The sequence below is a fragment of the Mastomys coucha genome, unplaced genomic scaffold, assembly GCF_008632895.1.
Source record: "Mastomys coucha isolate ucsf_1 unplaced genomic scaffold, UCSF_Mcou_1 pScaffold18, whole genome shotgun sequence".
Taxonomy (NCBI): Eukaryota; Metazoa; Chordata; class Mammalia; order Rodentia; family Muridae; genus Mastomys; species Mastomys coucha.
Genome location: NW_022196900.1, coordinates 71,413,738 through 71,432,724, shown reverse-complemented (window position 1 = coordinate 71,432,724; position 18,987 = coordinate 71,413,738). Strand labels below are relative to the sequence as shown.

Below are 18,987 nucleotides of genomic sequence, written 5' to 3'. Positions count from 1 at the left end.
GGAGAGGAGAGGAAGAAAGCAAGAGAAGAGAACAAAGAGTAGGAGAAGAGAGAGAGCAAGAGAGAGGGAATGAGTAAGAGTGAGAGTGAGAGGAAGTAAGAGAGAGAGTGTGAGAGAGGAAAGAGCAAGAGAGAGAGGAGGGGGGAATCGACCTCTTTTATTTTATGGGGCTTGGCATGCCTGGTTTGTGGTCAGATGACTGGGTGTAGGGACCAGGGGCTGGGAGCTTGGGGCATTGTCTGCCTGATAGAGCACACATCTCCTGCAGGGATAGCTGTGAGGGGTTTGGTCAGAAATCTGAGCCATTGTCTCAGGAGCTATCACCGAATGCCTACCATCACTTGTGAACACATTTACTCTGCTCAGTGGGTCTCTGAGGTTCTAAGGTAGCAGCTCTACTGGACCCAGGCTGTCAGAACAGTCCATTGCCCCACAACTCCCTGGGCCAAGCATATAAATACCATAAAAGTCTCTGATTATTAACAAGTGTTTGCTAAAATATATATTTACTGTATTTCTAAACCCTCATGTTTTCTTTTCTGAGCAGATTTGTCTTTGAGTTAGGGTAGCAGTATTAACTGGGAAATCTTACCTACTGCTTTAAATTGCATCTCTATTTTTTCATAGGCCATGAGTTTAATTTTCCTTTGAAATCTTGATTGATAATAATTGGATTCACACTGGATCTATGAATAGTCAATAAACTCCTTTCTAAACCCTACTGTTCTTGTAAGCAGAAAATGAAGAATTCAATTAGCATACCATTGATTTTAGGTGGATAGAATAAGAAGTTTATCTATGGTCATGACTAGAGGAGCACTGCCTGCAATTGTATGCATTAGATTTGCATTATTCAATTGAGTAATTTCTGCCTGCTTATTCCTTCCTGGCTGAGAAGCGGCAAATGACCTGTTCTTTTTGGTGTATGTCCCTGACCTAGGTTACCCATTTTACTTCCTAATAGCAACAGATTGCCTTCTGTATCTTTCTTGGACCTACACTCATTGTTCCAATAGTGACACTTGCCATATCAACTGCACACCCCTGGAAACATAGGCTTCTTTCTGATTTATACATTGAACAAACACTGTCCTCAAAGATTCCTTATTCACAATTTTGTTTCAAATGTACAAATTTTCCACAAATGAATCCCTAAGCATTTTTGAGATTTGAAACCTGTAGCAGCTTACTCAAATTCTCTTTGAACAGGACCATATTTACTGCAACTAAATCAGCAGAGACTTAAGTATCACAGACCTCTAGCTATATCTTAACCTAATATATTATCATTGTATACATTAAAAGCAATATCATTTGTAACCTTCTCTACTCTTCCATAGGTGGCATCTGCCCGTAGTGGTGTACAAACTGTTTTTACGTAAGGTATTAACATTTTCAAAGACCAAGGTCTCCGTCAACATCTATCCTGTAACTGGTTTTGATATGATGTTGTTCACTGCTGTGACTAATATTAACAAATTATTAATGAAGGCTTCACCAGAGCTTTGTATAATCTTTGTAAATGAGGTGGACCAGAAGTGTGCGATTGATATGGCAAGCATTACCACTGGAAACAATGAGTGTAGGTCCAATAACGATACCCAAGGTAATTTGTTGCCTACTTTCTCCAATGGTCTTAAAGCTGCTAAGTAACATTGTTCTGTTGTAATACAATCAAATTGAATCTCTTTTTGTATTTCAGAATACTACCCTTCACCTTGTATCTATTCTCTAAGTATATTCATTCTCCTTGTGTTTTTTCCCTGTTCAATATTCAACTCTATGTGCCTCTGTCATATCAACCATTTCAAGTGTGTACTGGCCTCCAGTACTGCTGTCACCAATCATTCAAGCCCAATTCTATTCTGAGAAACCAAGTTATTTATGATTCATTTCAATTAAGGTGTTTCAATCTAAAAGGAAATCACACCCTCTTTACTAAAGTCCTAGGTCTATCCTTTGTATGGATGCTACCTCTCTCATCATAACCTAATTCCAACCCATAAGCAAGCATATTATATACAAATATTGTGAAAGCTGATGTTGATCTTGTAATCTGTGGATGGTCCTAAATCTGATGGCATGGTTAGTCCCAGATTAACCATTTCTCTGAATCAACCATACTCTCAGCACACTTTGTTTACCTTTTTCCTCCTATGGGCAGCTATTGTTCTCATGCTGAGTCACTGAGACTGGAAAATTTTTTTGAAACAAATTATATGAAAAATTGAAATAAAAAATATAAAATTTAAAACACCCCTCTAGGAGCAAAGCAGAAAATATCCCAGCAATACCAGATACAATAAATGTTATCTGGCATCTTATAAAAAATTATACATCACTACTTTCTTTGATATTTTTCCTATGGCATTTGAAATCAAATTTCCCTTTCAGCCTAGCCTCATATTTGAGTGCCAATTGTAACTGGTCTTTGCTTCTTTGTGGCCTCTTCTTTCATACATCCTGCTCCACCCTTCTTTCACTCATTCAGCCCCTTAATACTAGATAGGAGAAAGATGTATTAAAGGAGAGAGCAAAGAAAAGAGAACAGTGAATCTAATTTCTTTTCCTCTTGTTTATTCCTTAAGAAGGAATATTATCAAACCACAACTAACCCCCCAAACAAGAACCAAACAACCATCCCTACCACTCAGTCCTAGTATTATATGTCCTCTGAAAAGTCCCCGTAATTGCAAATATCATACATTTTCAGAAACTTTGCAGCTGGAAAAATCACTCCCCTGCTAGACAATGGGGAAAATCATAGTCAGATGCTGTGGACTGTGAAGCAACCTGATATCACTAAAACAGAATCATATATAAATTATCAGATTATTATCATATTTCTGTGTTTTCTAAAGAAACCAAAATTACAAAATACTCAATGTACTCTATTCAGCTTGCAGACAACTTCCATCAAATATCTTCTTCCCAGTAGTTGTTCCCAAACTTTACAAAGTATAGTCAGGATGAAAATCATGAGGTTTTAAGTTGTGTGTGCTTGCTGGTTATTTTATTTCCCTAGCTTCTTGCTAAGTCTTATGAGTTTCTATCATTCTCTATAAAGAAATATAACTTCTTAAAGGAAAGAATTACAAAACATTACACATCTTCATTCACCTCATACAGTCTTTGATTAACTTTTATGTCAATTTCTGAATTTTGGAGAGAGTTATATTGATGTCTTTTTTTTTTTTCATTATGTCTGAAAATCAAATCCCTATGTTAAAACAAGTCATTTATTTTCAGGAGCTTTGTCAGTTATGATTTGAATATTCACAGTGAGGGCCAAAGACAGATTTTCCTCTTTATCCTAGTGTCAGAAGTACTCAATGGATAGAAGCACAAATGTCTTAAATGCAGCTTTATAGATCTTTTGCTACTGTTTATCTCATAGCAGTTCTTTTTGTTTGTTTGTTTTGTTTTTGTTTCTTTGAGACAGGGTTTCTCTGTATAGCCCTGGCTGTCCTGGAACTCACTCTGTAGACCAGGCTGGCCTCGAACTCAGAAATCCACCTGCCTCTGCCTCCCAAGTGCTGGGATTAAAGGCATGCACCACAATCATCTGGATCTCTGCTACTGTTTATCAAAACACTCTCCAATGCATCTGCTAAGAGCCACTTCAAAGTAGCAGGTGACCTTCCTGAGGTGGTTCTTCCATGGATTGTAAAGCTATGATGGATTTACTTCTTTAGGCAAGGCCAATGAGATTACATTTGAGGAAAGATTCCTGCAAGTAAAATCTTTTCCTGTTATTATTAAATATACAACAGCCACTAAGTATTGACACACCCTTTTGAGCAGATTTCTACAAACCTACAAAGATATAGTATATTCTAATGGTATACATAGACAAATAGAAAGTGATTCTATAGACTCCATGGTTTGATTCAAATAATTTTGGGAAGAAAGTTTTTAGAGATGATCTTAGGTGCCTTGCTAGGAAGATGTAATGAAGTTAGAATCAAAAATAGAATTGTTGACTCCTCAGAATAGGAACTAAAGGCTGCATAATAAGAAGTAAAATGAGGACTCATTTGTACACTCAGAAGAGAAATAGACTTGGAATAAATTTGTGTTCAAGGAAAAACATTAAAAGCCAAGAATAAAGTCACAAATGTTCACTATGATAATACAAGGCCATGAAAAACTGTTGCTTTGAACTAATCATGAGCATATTATAATGAAATATGTCTTTGAACTTAATATCTACATCCTTTTGTAGCTCCCATTTTATCTCTGATGTAATTTTATAAGGAATTTTATGTGTCTAAGAAAATAAAAGAAGACCAGAGAAAAGAAAGTTTTCTTTAATGGTTTGACTTGGGGATAACTGTGCCAGCATCCATCATCCAAATATATATATGCCTGTTTCTTTATATATATGTGTGTGTAGATATTTGTATATATGTACTCATGCATGAATACATGTGGAGTATATTGTGACAGATGGTAGAGTCCAGACACAGTGAGGGTGTATTAATGTACATGTGTCTGTACATATTTGCCTATGTAATGTTTCTTAAATATTTTCTTTCCCTTCCTCTCTAGTTCACAAAGACATAACTAGTTTAGCTAGAAATGTTTCTGGCTGATTCACCAGACAAAGTGGCTTTAGCAATAATTCTTTTACTTAATACACTGCTGCTAAACAGCATTTGTTAATCACAAGATATTAGTGTTAATTAAATAACAAGTAATAAAAGGGTTAATAAAATTATGCTTTCTCTGTAATTAATGAAACACAGAACAGTAAGAAAGTTAAGTTTTATGCATAGAAGAGTAAGGAGTTTTTTTTTTTTTTTTTTTTTTTTTTTTTTTTTTTTTTTTTTTTTTTTTTTTTTTTTAGCACATTAAGAAAGAGATAAGTTTCCCTAGGACTTGTCTAAACATAAAGAGTTAAACCATAGAAAATATTAATGCTTAGTAAAGCAAAGAGTTAAAGAGAAAAGAAGCCAGTGGTTTTTAACCATAGATTAAGCAAAAATGTTTTTTGATACTTTTGAGAAGTTATCAGCAAGCATTCAATGTAGTTAGAGAGCTAAAAGTCAAGAAACCATCAGTCTTGAAAATTATATCTGCTGATTATCAATCCATAAATTTACATCTGGCTCTATGGCCTGATTCATACCATTCCAGGCAGGCTCATGGCTGCATCTTCTGGAACTATGAAAGCCAGTACTCAGTGAGAGAGTTTCCAGCTCTATCCTATTCTGGTTTTGTTTTTCATGTTATATAGGCAAAAGGTGCAGTGTTTTTAGAAATAGGAACTTATCTAGGTTTGGCATAACAAACAGCAGTAGAAATAGCCTAGGAGGGTTATAAGGACGTAGAGCTTCATTAGTCTCTGAGGTTTTCCATAGATTTAGTTCTCCCGTAGAATTGATCTTTCATTTAACATCATTTTGGCTCCTATCAGTGCCTTTTTGTTGATTTTTAGTTCATATGGTAGCTTGAAAAAACCTCTCCAACTATGTTTTCATGGCTGCTTTTTCAAATCTGTAAGACAATTATGAGTTAGTCTTATGTCAGAAGCCATATAGGAAAGTCTATGGCACACAAGTGAGTCTTATTGATGTGGCCCTCTAATTTGTATGGTTGAAATGTGTGCTCTCCAAGATGTAAGGTCCTCTGAGATTTCATCCCAGAATTGCTTCTTGCTGCTGCTGTACTTTTCCTGCCACTATTAGATAGCCTAATATCTCCTGGGCACCAATCCTCCCTATTGGGCAGATTTCCTGAAGAATCAACATAAAGATGTATATTCATGGAGTAATGCTGTGTATATAGCTTTTATTTCATAATTTCTGATAATGATTATGTAGAACTATTATACTAGAACAAGTAATCTCGATTTCACCCATAGTATAAAAGCTGTAAACTGAGCTATGTAACTTTCATGTGTCACTGGATAAGTGCACTAGAGAAAAGAAAGTTGGCTTGGAACAAATGTATGGTCAAGGATCAGTCCTTTTATTTTAGGATTGAGACTACTGTTAGGTAACTAAAGGTCCTAAACTGGAAGTGGGAATGGACAATTTATTAGGAGCAAGGACAGAAAACAAATAATAGACTAGCTCATCTGTACATGTCTTCAAAGCAATAAGACACAAGGCACAGCTTTTTCTCTTAACAAAATAATGCTTACTTAGAACATAAATTTATTGCTTTAAACTTATAATGAACTTATGCAGCTAGAAAACATATATCTTTAATGAGGTGATAGTCTTAATAGAAAGACATGTAAAGAATTCTTCTGTAACTCTTTAAGCCTCATCAATATATGTCATGAACTTAAACTTAATATGAAATTATAGAAAGTGAAAATGTTTCAAAACCTATGGGATTGATTATCCTGATCAGGTATAAAAACTAAGAGCAACAAAAATTTGCTATGTGGTCTCATGTGCTTCATCCAGTATACATGTATCTATGTGTATTTTCATTTCTTTTTTTCTTTCTTTCCTTTCTTCTTGGCTGCATCCCTCTTTCTTTCTGTCTTTGTTTCCTTCTTTCTTTCTATTTTTCTTTCATTTTTTCTTTTCTCTCTGTATTATGAATAGTTAGTCAACTCTGAGCCTCTCAAAGGGCTAGCAAGAGGGGCCCTGAGTAGAAATGAAAGAACCCAAGTAACCAAGTTTCCTATCCTCTGCTGTTATCAGCAGGAGTTAATTGCTAGGAGCCAGCAGCCTTGGGTCCCTGAATACAAAGAGTTAAATTGCCAGAAGCCTTCAGGTTTTGGCTCTGATCTTCTAGCACTTTCTCTGTCCAATCAAATTAGGGCAGTGGCAGGCCTGTGATTGGACAGGAATAGAGAGGTGGAGAGAGAGTTGGAAGATGAGAAGAGTCAGAGGAGCAGGAGGAAGGTCAGAATCATGGAGACAGCAGATGAGGATGAGCCTGACTCCACGATGTTATACAACCAAGCAAAGGTTTTTACAAAATAGATCAATTGGGTTAGAATCTTGTCTTTATTATTTGGTTCTGAAATTATTGTATTGGCATCTTGTAAATTGTGATTTTACCATTATATAAATCTGATTGGATATTAAGGCCTTAAGAGTCATGCTTTACTTACCGGGTCTTAGGCACTATTTAGATGAATGATTGTGGGGGTGTGTAAAGAGCTGCATGCAAGCAAGATGTAGCTTGTTGGGAGAAAGTAACAAAAACCCGCCAGAGCTTAGTAATGAGGCTGAACGGTACCAGCACAAAAAACATGGCTGGCAGGAAAGTGAGTTTGCAGGGTGTATTCATTTTTTATAATTCCCTCAATATCTGATCACAGGTGTCATACCCCTCCACTGTCTGCCTCAGTTTACCCTGTCATTTTAAAGCTGTTTTTGACAGCCTTATAGAGCATAATTTCTTTACAGAGGGTAGAGAAGATATTAGAAGGCTCACTACTGTCCACTTCAAGAAGAATCAATTGGTTCTGGGGGCTAAAAGAACACTAACTGAAAAACAAGAGCTAGGATGTGTACAGCATGTAAAGACTTTTAACCTTGGAATCATCTTGACTGCATTAGCTTTTTAAGAACCCCATCTAAATCATTCAGATCTATCAGTTCCTTTTTGTAGTAGATAGATGTGGTGCTGTTTGTATTCTAATGGTATTGCTGGTTCCACAAGAGGGGTTGTCCCCAATGAGCAGACCACCATTTTCTTAGGTGATGCCCTCTGAACGTTTTGTTCATTTTAACTGGTAAATAAATGGCTATAGCCTGTGATTGGGTCATGGAGGAGAAAGATGGGACTGGAGGCTTGAGAGTGGGAGGGAGGTAGAGGGAAGAGGGGATAATAGAGGAAGAAGAGGTGTAAACCAGTATTGACCAAGACTGATTGGAGAAACTGCAAATAGCAAGGGGTCTAGTAGCTGTCGAATAAGTTAATATAGTACTATATTGTCCAATCTTGCCATATGACTTATGCTTAAAATATCTGGATTGTGTGTCTTTTATGAGGGCTTACTAGGTTTGAAGTTTTCTACAACATATTGGTGCACCTTACTTCGGGCTTAGAACTGAACTAAACATAGAGAAAATGCCCATCCACTCCAATATAAAAAGCTAGTGTTGTGCTCTAAATCTCCATAGAGTGGGTCTAAGGGGTCTACAGAGAGCTGACTGAAAAGCTGCCTCTGCAAGCCCCAAGCAAAAGCAAAGCAACAAGAGGCAGCATCCCAGCCCTGAGGTGGTACATAAGGTAGTGCCAGTCCCACAAAACAGTTGAGGTTTCCTGAGCCTGAGAGAAGGACCAAGGACCCTGATGGTAGGGCTGCCTGACATGCAACCTTCACAGCTGAGGATTAACAGCTGAAAAAATGACAACTAATATTCAAAGCCTTCTCACAGGCACAGCAAGTTTCTCTCCATTTAGTTTGATGTTGGTTACTGGTTTGCTGTACATTGTTTTAACTAGCTTTAGGTATGGGCCTTGAAGCAATTCCACTAAAATCATGAACTAGACAAGGCTGCCCCCTCTCTCCCTATCTGTTCAATATTGTTCTTGAAGTCCTAGCCAGAGCAATTAGACAACAAAAGGAGATCAAAGGGATACAAATTGGAAAGGAAGAAGTCAAATTATCACTATTTACTGATGATATGATAGCACACTTAAGTGATCCCCAAAATTCCACGAGAGAACTCCTAAACCTCATAAAGAACTTCAGCAAAGTAGCTGGACATAAAATTAACTCAAGCAAATCAGTAGCCTTCCTCTACACAAAGGATAAACAGGCCGAGAAAGAAGAGAAAGAAATTAGGGAAACAACACCCTTCACAATAGTCAAAAATAATGTAAAATACCTTGGTGTGACTCTAACTAAGTAAGTAAAATATCTGTATGACAAGAACTTCAAGTCTCTAAAGAAAGAAATTGAAGATCTTAGAAGGTGGAAAGATCTCCCATGCTCATGGATTAGCAGGATTAATATAATAAAAATGGCCATCTTGCTGAAAACAATCTACAGATTCAATGCAATCTCAATGAAACTTCCAACTCAATTCTTCACAGAGTTGGAAAGCAATTTTCAAATTCATCTGGAATAACAAAAATCCTAGGATAGTGAAAACTATTCTCAACAATAAAACAACTTCTGGAGGAATCACCATCCCTGATCTCAAGCTGCACTACAGAGCAATTGTGATAAAAACTGCATGGTATTGGTACAGTGACAGGCAGGTAGATAAATGGAATAGAATTTAAGACCCAGAAATGAACCCACAAACCTATGGGCACTTGATTTTTGACAAAGGAGCTAAAACCATCCAGTGGAAAAAAACTAGCATTTTCAACAAATGGTGCTGGCTCAACTGGCAGTTATCATGGAGAAGGCAAATTGATCCATTCTTATCTCCTTGTACAAAGCTCAAGTCCAAGTGTATCAAGGACCTTCATATCAACCAGATACACTGAAACTAATAGAAAAGAAAGTGGGGAGGAGTCTTGAGTACATAGGCACAGGGGAAAATTTCCTGAACAGAACACCAATAACTTATGCTCTAAGATCAAGAATCTACAAATGGGACTTTGTAAAATTGCAAAGCTCCTGTAAGGCAAAAGACACTGTCAATAGGACAAACAGCAACCAACAAATTGGGAAAAGATCTTTACCAATCCTATATATGATAGAGGGCTATTATCCAATACATACAAAGAACTCAAGAAGTTAGACTCCAGAGAAGCAAATAACCCTATTAAAATATGGGGTAAAAAGCTAAACAAAGAATTCTCAACTGACGAATTGTGAGTGGCTAAGAAGCACCTAAAAAAATGTTCAACATCCTTAGTCATCAGGGAAATGCAGATCAAAACAACCTTGAGATTCCACCTCAAACCAGTTAGAATGGCTAGGATAAAATACTCAGGTGACAGCATTTGCTGGCAAGGATGTGGAGAAAGAGGAACACTCCTTCATTGGTGGTGGAAATGCAAGCTGGTACAACCACTCTGGAAATCAGTTTGGCGGTTCCTCCGAATATTGGACGTAGTACTACCAGAGGACCCAGCTATACCACTCCTGGGCATATACCTAGAAGATGCTCCAACATGTAATAAGGACACATGCTCCACTATGTTCTTAGCAGCCTTATTTATAATAGCCAGAAACTGGAAACAACCCAGATGTCCCTCAACAGAGGAATGGATACAGAAAATGTGGTACATCTACACAATGGAGTACTACTCAGCTATTAAAAACAATGAATTTAAGAAATTCTTGGAGAAATGGATGGACCTAGAGAATATCATCCTGAGTGAGGTAACCCAATCACAAAGGAACACACATGGTATACACTCTCTGATAAGTGAATATTAGCTTAGAAGATCACAATACACAAAGTACAAACCACAAACCATAAGAAACTCAAGAAGAAGGGAGCCCAAAATGAGGATTCTTTGTTCCTTCTTAAAAGGGGGAACAAAATACCCATGCAAGGAGTTGTAGAGGCTAACTTTGGAGCAGAGACTAAAGGAAGGACAATTCAGAGACTGCTCTAACTGGGAATCCTACCCATATTCAGTCATCAAATCTAGACACTATTGTGGATGCCAACAAGTGCTGGATGAAAGGAGCCTGATATAGCTGTCTCCTGAGAGGCTCTCAAGTACCCGACTAATACAGAAGTAGAGGCTCACAACCATCCATTGGACTGAGTACAGGGTCCCCAATGAAAGAGCTAGAGAAAGGACCCAAGGAGCTGAAGGGTTTGCAGCCCCTTAGGGTGAACAAAAATATGAACTAATTAGTACCCTCAGAACTCCCAGGGACTAAACTCCAACCAAAGAGTACACATGGAGGAACTCATGGCTCCAGCAGCATGTGTATAGCAGAGGATGGCCAAGCTGGTCATCAATGGGAGGAGAGGATCTTGACCCTGTGAAGGTTCTATGCCCCAGTGTAGAAGAATGCCAGGGCAGGAAGTGTGAGAGGGTGGGGTGATGAGCAGGGGGAGGGAGGAGGGAAAAGGGGATTGTTTTAGTTTTTGGTTTTTTTATTTTTTTCTCATTTTATTTTATTTTTTTCCTTTGGAGGGGAACCTGGGAAAGGAGATATTGTAAATAAAGAAAACATCTAATAAAAAATATATTTAAATATCAGCTGCTTGGTGAGGGTCATTTTTTTCAGGTAGAGGTTCAAGCTGAAAATAATGAAGAAACCTTGACATTATGTCACTTTGCAGCCTTAAATGACTAGGACATGTTCACAAAAACAAGGAAAAGACTTCAACTATTTTCTCAGGTCATGCAAAGTCCAAAAGAACTATTCCCTGACATTTTGCAAAGGTTGACTTCAGCTATAGAAAATTATTTCGGTTCTATTAGCAAGAAAGGCACTAATTGAGTCTTTAACATTTGAACATGTAAATGCTGAATGCAAAAGAAGTAATCAGACAATTGAAAGCAGGTTGACTTCTATAGATGAGTAGATTAGACATACAGATTATGTTAGATCTCATTCACCTGATATGACCTTAATAAGAGAAGCCACCACTATAGGCCTTGAGACAACCCAAAATCTCAAATCTCTTAGCTGGAGTGATTTCAGCTAAGGTCATTTTGAAGGAAACTACAAAGAAAACCAAATGAATTCCATAAGGTAGTCTATTTCTTCTGGAACATGTAAGAGATGTGGCAAAGGCAGACACTGGATTAGTGAACATAAAGTAACAACAACTAATGGGGTAACCCTTTACAAAATACTCCCGGGGGGTGTGATGGAGTCCAAATACACTGCTCTGAAAACAGACCACACAGCAAGAATAGTCAACACAAATTCTATAGATAATACAAAAAACCCTAAAATGTTAAATTGGTGCACATATTTCTGGGGTTTGTAGTATAATCTAGGACACAGCTGCAACCAGAAAGCTGGCCTAGATAACTTGATGCAAACACTAGGAACCCCTGTTTGGAAATAAAAGCAGGCTACTCAAAGAGCAGAGAGCAATGCTGCATACCTTCTGTAACCAAAAATAGAAAAATAATTTAAAAAGAGAATAAATGGAAATATAAGAATTCAGTTCTATCCTAACTAAGTGGGTTCTTTCAATGGGCTCCATGGGAATTCTGTATTTAGTTTGATACACATGGATTGGCCTGAGAATAAGCTTATACAGTAAACCGAGGGGAAGTTAATTAGAGTTAAATGCATAGGGAAGGATATTATTCAATTTATATAAAAAGAAAATGGATATAATTATGTATAGCCAAAATATATTAATATTCATAGAAGGAAAAATCAATGGATATTGCTTTATTTGTTTTCAAGGATCTAAAGAAAAAACCATTATAATTGCTTTAAATATTTTTAAGTATGCATGGATGAATAAATATATCCAGGTTTTTGATGTCAATGTGTTGGAGACAAAGGCATGGATACAGTTAGGTTTTATATGCGTCTGAAACCAGCCTAATATATAAACAAATCTGAGTTGGTGCCACATCCATTCCAGTGGAGTCTGCATGACAAGTCCAAAAGCTTGGCCCCAGTCCTGAGGCAAAAAGTGTCAAGGAAACTGGTTTCTTGGAAGTATTTGGCATCTCTTAACATGGATGTGGTCCAGATTTGTCCTTGCTATAGTCAATGGAGGGTTTTGAATGCTTTCTTTCAGTATTGTTCTATTATAGGTATAGACGTGTCCCCAAGGAATTATTTGACAAATAGCCAAGTTAGATTGGACATTGTTTCCTGGCCTCTACCAGTGTTCCATTATCCTAGTCAATGCTGAGCCAACCTTGGGCTTGGAATTTCATAAAGAATGTTACTTATTCAGATGAATAAGTAACTCTTATTCTGCCTCCAGTGTTGAAAGAGAGATAATGAAAGAAAACAAGTATTACACTTTGCTGGATCAGAGTTAATAATCTCAGGGCAAGTTCAACAAAGTAAACTTAGAACTTATTACACTCATATATGGCAGATTACGTTACATAATAGGAGAAAGTTGGTGGACTCTTCTGGTAAATGAAGGTCCCCCACAAATACTTAGGATAACAACTGAGTCACTCCCATATACAGGAATTTACAATGGTCTAGGAAGAAGGTGGGTTGTGGTCTAAGAAGGAACTAGAGTACTTCAGAGAAGGCTGACTTTATCTCAGTTGTAACCACTGCCTGGTTCCTGCCAGTTTTCATGTATGCATTTTTGTTTTGTTTAAAGAATCATTATGCATCAGATGACTTCAGTGTACCTTGGCTGATGTATTATCTAACTTCCTTTATTCTTCTGTAAGACTATAAAAGTCTCATACTTACTTTGAGAGATTACACTCAGATTCAGCACTCTCTTGTGCTCCTGTCTGTCACTTGCTGACTCCTTGCCCACTTGAGTACCAGAACCCTGATTCTCCCTGAGTTGAGGGACCCCAACTGGTTCAGCCTGCAGCAGGTTAGCTCAGGCCACACATAGAAACCCTATCTCAATAAATAATATTCGTTTTAAATTGTTTTAATATCAAAATGAAGGTGCTTATAAGTTTTGTGGTTATAGTTGTATTGCAAATCCTCTGTGACAATGGACAAAGGAGAGAAGGCCTAAGGAAAAAAAGAAGCTATTGAATTGAATAAGTCTATACTTTTGATGGTTTGGGGTTGCTGGACCAAGGACATGCTAATTTTGGAGAAACGCTCTATATTTGTGTTAACAGGAAAGACAAAAATGCTTTGATATCTTTCCAAAGTAATACAGATCAGATATGACAGAGGAAGACCCCTGAAGGTCTTGGCTTCAGACAGGACAGAAAATTTCAAGATCAAATAGGATAGGTAATATGATCTGCTGATCTCTCTACATGGGAAAATCCCTCAAGCTGGCTGAGATATAAAAATGATACAATAGCCAGAATCTGTAAACAATCCAGATGTCTCTCAACAGAGGAATGGATACAGAAAATGTGGTATATCTACACAATGGAGTACTACTCAGTTATTAAAAACAATGAATTTATGGAATTCCTAGGAAAATGGATGGATCTGGAGAATATCATCCTGAGTGAGGTAACACAATCACAAAAGAACGCACATTGTATGTACTCTCTGAAAAGTGGATATTATCCCAGAAGATCGGAATACACAAAGTACAATCCACAAACCACAAGAAACAGGGAGAACAAAATACCTATGGAAGAAGTTGCAGACAAACTATGGAGCAGAATCTGAAGGAAGAACAATCCAGAGACTGCTCCACTTGGGAATCCTTCCCATGTACAAGCATCAAATCCAGACACTATTGTGGATGCCAACAAGTGCTGGCTGACAGGAGCCTGATATAGCTGTTTCCTGAGAGGCTCTGACAGTACCTGACTAATACAGAAGTAGAGGCTCACAGCCATCCATTGGATGGAGAACAGAGTCCCCAATGAAAGAGCCAGAGAAAGAACCAAAGGAACTGAAGGGGTTTATACCCCCTTAGAGGGAACAACAATATGTACTAACTAGTACCCTCAGAGTTCCCAGGGACTAAACCACCAACCAAAGAATACACATGGTGGGACTAATTGCTCCAGCAGCATATGTATAGCAGAGGATGGGCTAGTTGGTCATCAAGGTGAGGAGAGGCCCTTGGTCCTGTGATGGTTTTATGCCCCAGTGTAGGAGAATGCCAGGGCCAGGAAGCAGGAGAGTGTGGGTTGCTGAGCAGGGGGAGGTGGGAAGGAACAGGGTTTAATTTAGTTTAATTTAATTTAATTTTTTTGGAGGGGAAACTGAGAAAGGAGATATCATATAACATGTAAATAAAGAAAATATCTAATAAAATGCATACAGAGACTGGATGACAAATGTTATAGCTAGCTTTCTTAAGACTAACTTATTTTTTTCTAATTTTCTTGGCCCTTTCCAGAAAGAAATTCTTCACCCTAATTCAGCAGGAAGCAATCATAAAAATATCATCATCCCAATCACTTAAGTTGGGGTATCTGGTTTTGGTTATTTTATGCACTATAGCAATAATGTCATGTTAAGAGATAATTTACAAGTAATTATAGTTTTAGACAGGGAGGAAGATAAATAGAGAGCTTAGACACAGGTATTTCTATCTGTCCTTTCCTCTTCTCTATCCTTCTTTCTTAGGTAAAGTGAAGGGGGTCAAAATGAAATAGGAGGATTATAATAATATTATAAGAAATTGGATATAGATGGATTGTTAAATTTACTCTAAAAAAGCATTTTATATCTATAATCATATATACATGTAATATATATAATCATATATATTAAGATTTGAGTTTATATAGTGTTACATGGATACAAAATTTTGGATAATGATGAAGGTTTAAGGTTTTCATTAAAATAAATCTTTCTATATTGATATAAATTTAGTATTAATTTTGTTACTCTTAGGCATTGTACATATGCAATTCATTTAAGGATACTAGGCTTAGACCTAGTTGTTTTAGTAGCTTCTATTGTGAACTGTTTAGGATGATTAAATCATGAATGTTAATAGTCAGATAGTGAAACTCATGGACATATTAGATTCTAATTTAGTTAATTACAATAAAATATTTCAAGGTTATTCAAGTAGTAAATAGCTAAAGTAATCAACATTTAACAATTCAGTTATGTTATATATAAACACATGGTCTTCAAAAGCCTCAGAGAGCCACAGAATATGGCATTCAATATTATTGCAGTATTAAAAGATCTTTTAACTTAGAAGCATTTCTACTCCTGACAGTATCCCCATTCCACTTTAATGGTAGATATTGAGCATCAGTACCTATCTCCAAGGTGAGTGACTTTAACTCTGGTAAGCTAGAAACTGGGCAAGGAATGCCCTAATTATATCTACAGACAGAATGTTATCTAAAATGTACAAACTAAGGCAGTATATTTGACTCCTGCTTCACTTAAAGTCTATTAGATGTTCTGAAAGTCAGAAGGCTAAAGTTAGATGCTCCAATGTTATAAGAAGTGTTAGGGACTGTTTAGGTGGTCAGATATCTCTGTCATTTCTATAGTTTGGAAGCTGTTTCCTTGTGCTTCCTGCATAGTCAGGTAATATTTAATTTCTTCTCAAATGTCTTACTGGGTTAAAGAATAGATAGTTGTAGTCTCACATTTAGACTTATAAAATAGTTTAGAACTGAATATGTTTTAGATTTCAAAAGCTTGCCTTATGATGATAATACAAACCAGAGTAGAAAATGTTTTAGGTACAGAATTGCAAACTCATTAAGAAATTCTAGATAGTGTAGTTCTGAAGAACTACAACATACAAACAGGCAAGACTTTTGAGTATAATTCATATTGAATAATTTTGGAATTTTTTCAAAACAGTTCCTACTGTGTATTGTTTATTACAATACACAGGCCTTTTTGTTGTTGTGTTTTTCTTTTTTAAGACAGAGTTTCTCTGTATAGCCCCAGCTGTCCTGGAACTCACTGTGTAGACCAGGCTAGCCTTGAACTCAGAAATCAGTCTGTCTCTGCCTCCCAAGTGTTGGGATTAAAGGCATGCACCACCACTGCCCAGCTCAAGAAAAGACGTTTTTAATCAGACAAAAGGGGAATATACAGTGGGTAGGCCAGATGCTGTTTGTATTCTAATGTTAATATTGGTTCCTCAAGAGGTGCTATCACTTATGAGTACTCTATCACTTACTTACATGATGCCATGTGAAACCTCTCTCCATCTTCTTTGTCTGAGATTCTCTTTTCTATCTCTTGTATTCTGTTGGTAATCCAATGAATCTATAAAACTAAGAGCTAGTTCTTTGAGGAAATCAACAAGATAGATAAACCATTGGTCAGACATGCTAAATTGCACAAAGACAGTATACAAATTAACAAAATCAGAAATGAAAAAGGAGATGTAACAACAAAATGGAGGAAATTTAAAAAAATGTCAGAACCTACTCTTAAAGCCTATATTCTACAAAACTAGAAAATGTAGATGGAATGGATTATTTTCTAGAAAGATATCACATTCCAAAGTTAAATTTGGGTTAGGTAAATAATATAAATAGTCTAATAAACCCTAAGGAAATAGAAGCAGTCAGTAAAAGTATCCAAACAAACAAACAAACAAAAAAGTCCAAGCCACATGGTTTGTGCAGAACTCTAAAGACAACAGAAGATGGAAAGATCTCCCATACTCATGGATCTGTATAATTGCCATAGGAAAAATGGCCATCTTACCAAAAGCTATCTATGCATTCAATGCAATCTTTGTCGAAATTCCAAATCAATTCTTCAGATATAGAAAGAGCAATTTTCAACTTCCTATGGAATAACAAAGCACCAAGGATTGTGAAAACAATTCTCAACAATAAAAGAACTTCTGGGGGAATCATCATCTGTGACCTCAAGTTGTACTGCAAAGCAATAGTGACAAAAACCAGATGGTATTTGTACAGACACAGACAAATAGATTAATGGAAAAGAAAAGAAGACACAGAAATAAACCCAAATACTTATGGTTACTTGATTTTTGACGAAGAAGACAAAACAGTACAATGAAAAAAAGAAAGCATTTTCAACAAATCCTGTTGGTCTAAATGGGCATCTACATGTAGAAGAATGGAAATTGTTCCATTTTTATCTCCTTGTAAAAAGCTCAAATCCAAGTAGATTAAGGACCTCCATATTAAACCTGATATGCCTAATCTAAGAGAATAGAAAGTGGGAAATAGCTTCAAACATATGGACACAGGTGAAATTTTCCTGAACAAAACACCTATAGATCAGGCTCTAAGATCAACAACTGACAAATGGGACCTCATGAGACTAAAAAGCTTTATAGGGCAAAGGACACTGTAAATCAGACAAAATGGCAACCTACAGACTTGGAAAAGATTTTTACCAACCCAAAATGTGATAGAGGGCTCATATACAAAATATAAAAAGAACTCAGGAATATACACTCCAGAAAACCAAATAATTAAATTAAAAATGGATTATAAATACCCACGGAAGGAGTTGCAGAGATTAACTATGGAGCAGAGACTGAAGGAAGGACAAGCCAGCCTAAATATAGCTATCTCCTAAGAGGCTCTGATAGTATCTGACTAATACAGATGTAGAGGCTCACAGCCATTCATTGAACTGAGTACACGGTCCCCAATGAAGGAATTTGAGAAAGGACCTATGGAGCTAAGGGGTTTGTAGCCCCTTAGGACAAACAACAATATGAACTAACTAGCACCTCAGAGCTCCCAGGGTCTCAACCACCAACCAAGGACTGCACGTGGTGGGTCTGATTGTTCTAGAAACATGTGTATAGTAGAGGATTGCAAATTCAGTCATCAATAGGAGGAGAGGACCTTGGCCCTGTGAAGGTTCTGTGCCCCAGTGTAGGGGAATGCCAGTGCCAAGAAGTGGGAGAGGGTGGGGTGGCAGGCATGGGGAGGGGGAAGGCACCAGGGTTTGTTCTTGGTGCTTTTGTTTGTTTGTTTGGTTGGTTTTTGGAGGGGAAACTGGGAAAAGAGAAATTTACATGTCAATAAAGAAAATATCTAATGAAAAAAGAAGAAAAAAGTTAAGGGAGAGGCAGGAGCATTACCTTGTGCTACTGTCATTTGCGGCTCTTAACAAATTGTTCATAGAACATCTTCCCTTCTCCACAAGCCCTCCACCAGCTCCCATGGTCTTCTCTCTACCCTAGGAGCAAATAATCCAAGGGTTCTCACTCTAAAAGCATGGAAATCTTGGTTGGTTCACAGAGAATTCTATATTCTTTTTGTTTGTTTGTATGTTTTTCTATATTCTTAATAGTGTTTCTTCATGTGCCCACATCCTCTAACTTTTATTACCATATCTCACAGTATCTTATTAGATCAGCCCCACATTTCACATTTACCTGGTCTTGCTGCTGCTTACCTGGTAGATATTGAAGACTGAATACTTTGTACCTAACACGGGGACTCTTTGCTATGTTATCTGCCAGTAACCATGGGAGACAGGTACCCTTGATACTTTCATGGACAAGTGCAGTGACTGATGGCCCCGAGTCAGATGGTTAATTATAACATCACATTAGAGCA

General features: G+C 37.1%; 1 protein-coding gene across 5 annotated transcripts in view; it reads right to left on the bottom strand.

Annotated features, from left to right (window-relative positions):
- LOC116096416 (selection and upkeep of intraepithelial T-cells protein 2-like) overlaps positions 1-18,987 on the bottom strand; it is a 98,573-nt gene that overhangs the window by 32,241 nt on the left and 47,345 nt on the right. The window lies entirely within an intron of this gene.